This window comes from Monopterus albus, unplaced genomic scaffold (assembly GCF_001952655.1).
Source record: "Monopterus albus unplaced genomic scaffold, M_albus_1.0 scaffold63.1, whole genome shotgun sequence".
Classification (NCBI taxonomy): domain Eukaryota; kingdom Metazoa; phylum Chordata; class Actinopteri; order Synbranchiformes; family Synbranchidae; genus Monopterus; species Monopterus albus.
In genome coordinates, this window is record NW_018127943.1 from 401,332 (window position 1) to 412,491 (window position 11,160).

An 11,160-nucleotide genomic window follows, 5' to 3' on the forward strand; every position below is an offset into this window, starting at 1 on the left:
TCTGGGCCAGTAGACAATGCTCATTTTCTTCGACAAATGCCTTTTTAATTTGGACATCCTGTGGAGCAGAAATGCGATTATCTAGATTTCTGTTCAAATCGATGATTTGTTGATGACCTATCCTGTGACCAAGGACATTATACTGTACAGTAAAACATCCAGGAGGTCGTTGGTGCTTTGGCTTGGTTTGTGGTCGCTTGTGTCCAGCTAACTATAGAAGGGAGGCTCCAGATTTAGTAGCTTTATCCATCTGGCCAAGCAGCAACACTGGATTTTGTCATAATTTTTACCTAGGAAGTTGCTTTTAAAGCTTGCCCTAACCTTAACCATAATCTTATTTTCATCAGAGGCTTAAAGCCTAAACCTAGCTTTAAATAGAGTGGAAAAATAAAAGTTTTATGAATGCATGCCGTTCAAAGATGTTTTGTTTTGTTTTTGGTTTGGCACGCCAAAATGAAAAGGACGAGGAGAAGAAGATAAACTACTGGCCTGGGCTACCTTCCATTGTAATGCACACAAAATATAACAAAATAAAAACGAAGGCTCAACTAGAAGAGTCTCAATTGACCAACAGGTCTCTCAACTAATGACTCACCTCTTCGACTATTTGGGGGCAGCCCTAGAAACAGCCAAAGGGACCTGGAAGCAGACAACAAGCTGCCTATGGGTGGAGACATCAGCTCCTGCTGCCAACTCTCAGGCTTCATAATCTAGCAGCACTCTATATTTGTTTGATTGCCCACCACAGCTGACAGCAGGTCATCCACCACTTTTGAGACAACAAGAGCTGTGATGGAGTGTGCCATTAATACACCACTCCGTGCAGTAATTTTAGCCTTATACTGTAAACGCTTACAGAATGTTTCTCTCACCTCGTTGCAAAAGAAATTTTCACTGTCGCTCATGGGTTCTCCTTTCTGAAAGGATCCTGGCTCATTTTGTTGGCGGTGGAACTGGGTCACCGGCTTCAGGTCACTGCGGCTATAGCAGAGGCGCTGTGAAGCTTCATTGCACTGCACATTGAGCGTCCTTTCTAACATTTGTGTTTTGAAGCATTGAACTTAAGTGATGCAAACAGACACTGCTGAGGAGTTTGCATAAAATGTAAATAAGTAGTAGTTTTATATTATTTAGTTTATTGATAGAACAACAGTGCACACAGTTAAGAATGCATTTTACAAACTCCTGCTGTAGTACAATATATGGCCAGTTAGAGACTGTGAATATTGAATTCCATCAGATCATTACAGATGAACTGTTTTTTACCATTTTGTGCATTAGAGTGGTAGTTTAAAATATTAAAGAAAGGTGACAACCCTAGCACTGACCAGACATTTGTTTTTTTGTGTCCCATCCATGTGGACGACATCAGCTTTGTTCATGTGTGTGGAGCAGAGAGATACACACACACACACACACACACACACACACAGATTCGAGGGGGATATGATGGGAAAGGGCTGAGTTAGAGGATGCATTTATGTATTATGTCTTTGCTCACAGGCATGCCCAAATATATTTCAATGTTATTTTTCTCTCTTTTATTTTAAAGTTGCAGACGTTTGTTTATAGGTGACTTTTAAATACAGCAATGTATATGTGTGGGAGTTGGCTAACAGCTAGTTTGCACTGGAAGTCCTAACAAAGTTTCAGTTAGACAAAGCATTGCACAGTGAAATCCAGTTAGAGCAATAAAATGTAAATGTGCCGACAAAAATGCTGAACAATTCATACTACATCATGTAAATATTAACTGTTAAGAGTTGTTGTTGTTGTTGTTGACCTCAGGGGTCCTCATAGAGCCGACTTTGCTACAATCCCGCTGCTGTCACAACCTGTCTCACATGTACTGTGTTCAGCGCCCCGTATAGGTGAGTCAAGCACTTTCTTCATTTGTTCCTTTTTTCAGTGTGTCTGTGTTTACTGTCACAGACTCAAAGGTGACGAGTAACATTCCTACTCCGACGACAAACCGCAGGTCTAAATTCGTCTCTTTGTCCTTGTGTCAGTATCCTGTCCAACAGCTCTGACGTCTTCAGCTGCCACAGAATATTGCCCTGCTGTTGTCTGAAGATATTTAATTTTAGCAAACTTCTGCGCCTGCACACACATGTGCACATACATCCTACTACCTCTGTCTTCATGAGGACCCTCCAGTGATGATGTTCATTAACCATTTACTCATCCATACTCTATCAACCTTTTCTTGCCTGTTTTTACATCTCTCACATTGTCATGACCCAACACATTTGATAATAGGATAAATCAGTGATTTATCCTATTAAAGGAAAAATTCAAAACCTTCAATACAGTATATCCTGTTGTGAGGACTTACTGCTTTTCTCAGTTTTATATGATTGGTATATCTTTGTGTTTAGACTGTTGGTTAGACAGAACAAGCAATTTGAAGAACTTTGGCTCGCTGAACCTGAGTATTATTGACTAAATGAAAATAATTATTCATAATATTAGTTTTAAGAATTTTTAACTGCAGCGCTAATTTACATTTGGTCTTAATTTTTGAGACCGTGATTAGCACTGGAAGTCTGCATTTCAAATATTTCATTTAAATAATTATTCTTCTACAACCCAATTTTCTTAAGTGGCCCCCGTGTGGTGGTCCTATTGTCCACATATAACAAACACAAAGTAATATGAGATTACAATACAGCAAAGCTAAAATGTCAAATGCAGACAACTATATTTATTTATTTTTTTAAACCATCAAGACAACTTTGGATTCATTATATTCCCTATTATCTGTGTTCTGGTTGCTGTTTTATAGTTTGCATTTCTCAGTTTTACTTATTTAGTTAATTCCCTAGGGTTAAGAAATAATTTTATTTAAACAGTCCAAGTCCAGAAATTCAACCTTATGACTTTAACTCTAATCAAAATAACCTCACATTGCAAAGTGTTCGCTCTAAAACTCAACTCTTACAACCCTCATTAATGACACTGATAAGATGTCAAGGCCCTTGTGCAGCTGTTTAATTGCCCTACATGATACTTTGCCTCATGTGGTAGTTTAGAACTGAGCTGTACTTCTGACCCACGTGTGCTTAAAATACAGCATTGCTCCCATTAACATGTTTGTGGTGGGAAAGGTCCTTCTGGAGAGGCACTATTATTATTGCCATTATTATACTTCATCAAAATCCAAAGGCCAAACTGGAGATGTTGTTTCACCCATTCAGGGACAGAGAATCGCCATGGCGTGGGCCAAAAGGAGGTTAACAAAGACAGGAAGATTAAATAATACATTCATCACATTCTGAGGGGCCGGGGGCCAAGTTCATGTCAAATCCATAACAAGCAAAGTATCCTCAGCCCAGCTCGTTTCCCCACACACACGTCACACTCTGCTGGAAATCTGCGTAGAGGATGTATTGATCTTACTGGTACTTCCTTTCTCACAAGCTCACAAACAGAGCTGCTGTATCACAGGCATCACCGCAGAACAACCGCCCCCACCTCCCAGCCCCATAAAACAAAATAATAAACTCGCCACTTGGCCAAAATATCCAACTACCTTTGTGTGTGTGCGCCCTTGTGTGCATGCAGCCTGTGCTAATGCGCTGTTATTTGCTTCCTTTCACTTCAGTAGATGAAAATATCCTGTGTGTGTGTGATAGAAGTGATATTTTACCTGCTTTCATAGATGGTAACAATCAGGTGATTTTCTTTTTTTGTCCAAACTAAATGTTAAAGTTGCATGAAGTTAAAAAATGCCTAATAATACATGTAAAGACAACATTGTATGTATGTAGAAGTGCTGGCTCATTTTTTTTTTTATTACATTTTTAGTATTCTGCTACATTTCCTGTTGAGATGTAGCATAGTGCTACTACACTACAAGCTGAGATACTCAAGTTAATTTTCTCCCAGGTGGAATTGTGTTTTGTACTTGAGTAAATATCTTATGTTCCGCTACTAATCATATCCTGTGTTATCTCCCACGTCTTTTATGCAATCCATTCATTACTCATCATCATTTCTTATGAATTCAGCAAAAAGACTATTGTCCTATATGGGTTATGTATCATGACTCAAGCTTCCAGCTTACTTCTCTGTGCCTCAGTTGACATTGTTGCACCACACCAGTGTTACAATAACTGACACACCAAGTTAAATGAACAGGAGCAGAAAAATTTTTCTTAAAAACACAAAACAAAACTATAGAAATCAGTAGAAATGCTTGAGCGACTACTTATATGTGGTTCCTCATGTATTTTGTCTCCTTGGAAGCAGTCGTGGCCTCTCAGATGATTATAATTGTCCTGAAACAGGAAATCAGCATGTTGTTTACCTCTCTTGAATATTACCTTGTTTGTCCGGCTTACAATTGCAAGCACTGATGTCGAGATTACTGCCAGAGTGATAATAACGTACGGTAGGATCATCAACACTGAAACGCAGGAAGTCAAAAAACAATGCATTGTCATGATAGGTCTACTGTAAATTCCTCAAACACTGAATGAAGATTAAACTTAGTATAATTAAAGCGAAAATCTTTATCTGAGAAACTGTATTATGCATCACCATACTTTCTCTTCCTCATCATGACTGTCATCACTGATAATGATTATGTGGTAGATGCCATGGAAGCATCACCAGGACACACCAGATTAATCACAGTTTCTCCGTCTCTCCTCTGAAATAGGTTGATAAATATGAAAACAAAAACTGACTCCTAGTGGATCTTGGGAGCCACTGCATGTGTGTACGGCCCACACAAATGATATGGTACAATGTGCACTGTAGCTGACTATGTATGCAGTGTGTGTGTATTTAATGGAGGTTAACCACATAATGACTAGTTATGACATCTATACTGTCATTTAATTAAATACTCATATGAAAATTCACTAATAACCTTTATATACGGAGCTCCTTTAAAAACAATGTTGCAGAGGGATTTACAATGGGAAAAATTAAAAAGTCTGCAGCACCATTAAATACTGTAAACATCCAGCAAGTAAAGTGAATTAAATAATAACCATAAAAAAAAACAAATAATTATTTGTCAAAATACTTAAATAAATGGTACTGTAAGTTCATGATGCATCATTCATTCTGCGCGTTTTCCCCAAAATGTAAAAATACACTCTCTCCTCATTAGTCTTTCTTCTGAGTGTGATAAACTGTGGTTTTAATGAGACACAACAGCACATAAGGAAAGAGTTTTGATCGTGTGAAACATCACTGAGCTTTGGTCATATTTCTGTTAGGTCTTGCAATGGGGATCATTTCTGATATAAGCCTGAAATGTACTCTTGATTACATTTGCAGAGAGCTCCTGAAACACGACTCTGGGAGTGACAGCAAAGAAAAGAAAGAGATTTAAAGGGTGAGTAAAACTGTTTGCTGACCGGTTGACTTCTTGCTCTCTCTGTGACACCTGACTGCAGCTCCTAAACTTTTCTACTGGAAAAAAAAAAAGTTTGCATTTCACATAAAATTCACATCCCATAGGAACATGGTTAATATTAAGTTTAAGAATGTCTAAAATACATGAGGAGTCACTGAGTTATTTAGGAATGACTTTTTTTCTGCATTCTTGAAAACAACCAAGCATATTTTGTGTGGACTCTAGTGTTTTGTTTTTTTTTAGCCAGCAGCATCTTTTTGCCAGTGTAACCAGCTTCGGCTCTGACTCAGCCTTTCCACCTCTCCTCTCAGAGCTCATCCAAATGTATTGGTAGCCGTGGGTTAGAAGCCCTCCTGCTCTGCAGGAGGTCGAGGCAGCTGTGTGTGCCCTCTGTCCTTGCTACCCACTAGTTAATTTGCCTGCCACATGGGGCGTGCAGCCAGAGGATTATGGGAAGAGAAGGTTAGGAATTTAGCTATAGGTTGTAATGCAACACACCTAGTTTTGATTCTAAACATTGACTGACAGAGCATGTTCAGAGTCTAAATGAAATGAAATACAAATCAGGCAGCTCTTAATGTGAATGTTGATGACCAAAAATCACCAGTTGCACTCCTCAGTCAGCTCTTTAGTGTGTCAAAGTTATCATCCTGAAGATTTTCATCATATCAGGCCTCATTTGTGATGCTTTTTAAGGAACATATTTATTCAGGTATAGCCATTTAATGTCTTTAGGTACTATATTAATTGCCTTTCAAAGTGGTAGTTTGCATTGTCAGTGGTGGAGCCTAGCCTTTTCACTCTGATGCACATTCGCAAAGGATTCACAGGAAAGGACACATGCACATACTGGACAAAATTCAGAAAATAAACTGCATGTTGACTGTATTGTTTTGGTGTACAACAACATAATGCAGTGAATCCTCCCAGTCCACGGTTGTCTGACTGTGACGTAAACAAATGCATTTATTTCTTATAGTCCTTGTAGTTCTGAAGAAGAATGCATAAAACAAATAAACAAGACAGTTTCTGGTTCTACTGGACTGATTTTAATCATTTTAAAAATGCTGTCATTGTAGAGGTGTGATGCTAAATGAATAGAGTTGTCTTTTAAGTATTGTTACTTTAATGTTGCTGTTTAAAAAAGCAATGCCGCTGTTCAGTAATGCTTAAAAATGTGTCATAACTATTCTAAATCACTTCAAACCACAGCCCCAAGTGGCTTGTTGTTTAAATGAAAACAGAGTAGTGAGTTATCTGCTGTCCTAATGAGCTCTAATAAAATAAAAGGCCAGGAGCCATATAGCATGGATCACCACCAACACCAACCACTACTTCTCCTGCACACACACACACACACACATACTGTATGTCCTCTACACTTCACTGCATCTGCTGCAGTGGCGTCCCATTGGCTATCCAGTTACGGCCGTCCTGGCCACTGGCTTGCTTTAATGGTGTAGCAGGGCTGTGAACAGGGAGTATCAGATGCCGTAATATGGAAATTCCTCTGTAATGCAGAGGCTGCGGGATTGTGCGATTACTTAATTCATTTAGCTGAGTAAATGTTACTGGCCTGCCAAAGCACAGAGGGGAAGGGGAGTAGCATGTGTGTGTGGGACTGGATCTCTCTTAGGGAGAGATGGCAGTGCTGAGTGTGCTAACCTATGTGTCAGCCTGCATGTGTGGTTATGGACGCATGAGCGTGTGTGTCACGGGTAGGTGGGAGTGCAAGTGGGGCCTCAGTAACAACCGGTCAGGTCTTAGGCTCTAGTTACATCCATCAAGGGAACAAACTGTTCAGAAGGAGCACCACCTTCCATCAGTACCCACATGACCTATATCCCAGACACTGATTTGTGGCTCCTGACACTTTAATTCATTGGAAAACACAAGTCTGGACCCCAGAGTTAAGTCCATTAACACTATGCAGAAGTGATGCTTTCCAGTGCAGTGCCAGCCCTGCCACCCAATGTGATCAAGCCCCACTTAGGTCACAGTTAGTGAAGATTTTCCTGGAAATTTTACACACAGACCTCTGTCAACACTATATAAGGTATTTTTAAGAAAATGTATCAACATGAAATACAGTGATACAATTTTTCCACAACACACAATAAATCATGTAATTGTTCAGGAATTTTGACTTTTACTGTGTAATTTAATATGGAAACTTCAGCAGTGGCACCGTGTATTAGATATAAAGTTAAGAGTATAAGTTTTGCTTTTCTTCCAAATGGCTGAAGATGTTATCTTACATTTAGTCAAATTTTTTTAAACACACATAAAGATGCATTTTATCAGCTGTTGTATTCCCTGAATCCATTTCCCCAAAGGCATCTCTCAAAAAATGATTTCATTGTCCTCTAATCCGTTATATGGAGCAGCGATGTCAGCTGAGCTGCAAATGACTCAAACACAGCTGGAAAATGCGGAGCCAAATTCAACTCGAGCACAATGGAAAAAGGTGGAGTCGAAAGGCTGTTTAAACTGTACTGTGTGACAGATTTGATACGCCCTGCAATGCAGAACAGAATTATTAATTTGGGAACTGCGCCTATTAAATCATTACATTATTCCAACAGGGATCCAAAGGACATTTGCCAGTGAGCCCAGCCTGTTGTTTTAACAGTTAAAAGTCAGTTTTATGCTCCGTTTTAAAGTCAGGAAATGTTGCATTACTGTTGGAAACTTTGCAGTGCCACCCCGTGGATACTTTTTAAATTCTCTGTACTGGAATTATAACTTATCATGATGTTTTAATGATGTTTTAAAAGCATCTTGCCTGTTAATCATCATCACGCCGACATCCAGTGACACTGCATCAGAGACGCCCAATCTCAGTTTTAAAGATTTAACTCCCATACACTTTGATGGGGCCTTTTTCACACCTGACCATTAGGTGAGGTCTCTCTTAGCGTTCCTCATTTCCTTATCATTTTTAATGGAGCCAGCCAGTTTCAGTGGTTCAGGCCAGGAGGTTGTGGGGTCTCACTGCAGAGCCAGCGGGAGTTGCAGGGGGCACAGAGGCCTTGGAGGTCCTGGTTTTACAGCACAGCAGTTCATAATGTACACACAAACGTCACTCCACCGCAAATGGTGTTTGTCATCTGCAGATTTATAACCCTCTCTATTAAAGCTCCTTTACAAGCATGAGATTCCTGAGCATTTAGAGAGGGAGGGGCAGCTGGGGAAGGTGTGTGCCAATGCCACTTCACCACAAGTTTGAGCCTTATAGATCCATCTGACTCCAGTCCTTTCAGTATGGAAGTAAATCTTGTATGTTTAAAAGAGAACTTTGTTTTTTTTTAACCTGCTGTATTTCCCCTAAATGTTGTTATGGTGACTATGTAGATCTAGTGTTGATTTCACTCTCACTACCTCCATTGTAGAGATTCAGGCAAAGAAGAAGTTGTGTTAAATGGCAGCCATCTCCTCCGAGAGAGCTCAGAATGAACATGAAATCATTTTCATCTGTGCCTCAGAAGGAAAGCAAATAAAAATATATAGCCATTTGGGGTAGCCATTATGGCTAACTGTAAAGGAATACAGTATACAATCAACAGTTACCAAACAAGTCTGAAAAAATGTAAAAGAGGAGTTATTTTATGAAAGCAGGAGGATGAGGTTTGATGCCTTACATAACTTTTCCAGTCAACAGATCAAAATATTGTTCCCGAAAGCTCAGAGGCTTTCCATCTGGTCTTCCCCTACTCGGGATGCGCTGTGATAACGTTTAAGAGTGGGTGACTTCGATGTGAAGAGTCTCATCACCTACACCTTTCTGCCATTAAAAAGTAAGAGAATAGCTTTCATGGGACCCTGACGTTCTGGACTTGTTGAATGTTAGGGAACTGATATCCTATATGCTGTCTTTGTGGTAGCTTGAAGCCGGTAGTATTCACATCCTCATAAAATCAACCCGGGAGCTTTCACGAGCCTGTTCACCATCCTGTCCAGTCGTTTCTCACTGGTCCTATACATCTCGTTTCGGAGGTGCAGTATGTGCTTTCGTTAGGATTTACTATTTTGCTTCTGTGTATCTTCTGTGAATCTGTTTGCTTACATAGTGATACTATCAGGAAGAGCACACATTTGTCTGCCACTCAGTGAGAAACATGTAAAAGGAGTGAAAACTGTGGTCATGAGGACAAGTTAGACATTTTTAACCTTCCTGTTATGTTCTGGGTCAAATTGACCCAGTGCAAAGTAACAAAAAAAATTTTTTAAAAATAGTTAAAAATATTTTATTGGTATGAAACTTCGTCTGCTTGGCGTAATAGGTGTGATCAACATATAACTCAGATCCTTACGCCTGTTTTTTCAGGGACTAAATTTTCACTTGCTGCCTAATACACCCCTCTTTAGCGACATAACCAGTTATTCACTTCACCTGTCAGTGGTCAGTGTTGTGGCTAATCGGTGTATATATTGTCACTCATAATCTGTATATGGACATAGGTAGTAGTCATTTACATAAATATTTGTATCTGCTTACAACTGCAGTATGATGTAATTTATTGTTTATTATGTGTTTATAATGCTTTTAACAAGGGACCTAAAGTACTGCCAAGAGTTATAAAAATTGCATAGAAGTTCTAACAAGAAAAAATAAGCTTTCAGTAAGCCTTGATTTTACCTAGTTTAAAACTGTATGGTTAATTCTAATGAAGCTAAAGAAACATGTACTCATGTTTGTAATAAATCTTTTCAGTCAGAGCAGAAGTGTGTAGTGTTATTCCTTTGTGCACAAGAGGGCACTGTGATCCCATCTAAATGAATCATCATGTGTTCAGTCACAGGCCTGTTGTTGCTTACTCTGTGCAGGAGATTAATGTAACTTGTATAAATTCACAGTGCATCACTGCAGCCTATGTGAAGTGTGAGAGAGACGGACATGAGCTGCATGCTTATGGACTAGAGAGGCATATTGAACTTATGGAGGGGATGTGTCTCCATCTCTTCCCCCTCCACTCTTTTCACTCCTTTGCACTCCTTTGTTCCCTCTGTTATTCCTTCTTCTTGAAGTCGGCCACCTGCATTATGACAAAAATGTGCATCTCTGTCCAGAGGGCAGGTGAGCCCCTGAACTTCAGCAAGGTGAACTTTTATCAAAAAGATGCAGTAACAGTTAGACTACATTTCACAAAACCTATACTGTTGTCAGAGTCGCATCACACTTCCTCGAATTCCTGCAGCATTTCAGCCTCACTCTTGTCGAGATCTGAGCCAGTGAACTGAATCATGACGTCTAAAGATAGACACTCATTTGCAGCAACAGCATGGGTCGAGCAGTGCAGGATAGAGGTGAATCAAAAGTCACGCAGAGTTAAGAAGTTCAACAGCCTGTTTTGCGGGGCGAAAGAGTTAGGCATACATATGGCTGCCTTGTCTTCCCCACCTCAACCCTCCTGATGTTTGTCAGAGTAATAAAGCTGTCCCATAACCCCATAACCTTTGTAATATTCATGATCCAAAGTTTGTGTCTCACAAGACAGCTTGATAAGTGGTAGACCCAAGTCTGTTCCCAGGCTCAACCATAACAAGTACATTGTCTACCTGGGTTACCATGGAACGAGCTAGTCCAGACTCCCAACAGCCCGAGCCGGCTTGTTAAAACACACTCCTCATTGGTTCAGCCCAGGCACTCTCAGAGAGCTCTGCTGCTCTGTTTACTGATGTCACAGGCTGGACCAAGCCCATAATAGGCAATGGCTCATCTCAACATTACGGCCTGTTTATAAAGGAGGTGAAAAATGACACTTTTATTGCCTGTTGCAGCATCCCAC

At 39.9% G+C, this 11,160-nt stretch overlaps 1 long non-coding RNA gene across 1 annotated transcript in view; it reads left to right on the plus strand.

Annotated features, from left to right (window-relative positions):
* Positions 1-9,205, plus strand: part of LOC109962377 (uncharacterized) — a 31,174-nt gene extending 21,969 nt beyond the window's left edge. The window contains exons 2-4 of the long non-coding RNA XR_002275243.1: positions 1,789-1,871; positions 5,293-5,350; positions 9,026-9,205. This is a non-coding gene — a long non-coding RNA (uncharacterized LOC109962377). The remainder of the gene's footprint in view (positions 1-1,788; positions 1,872-5,292; positions 5,351-9,025) is intronic.
* The last annotated feature ends 1,955 nt before the right edge of the window (positions 9,206-11,160 follow it).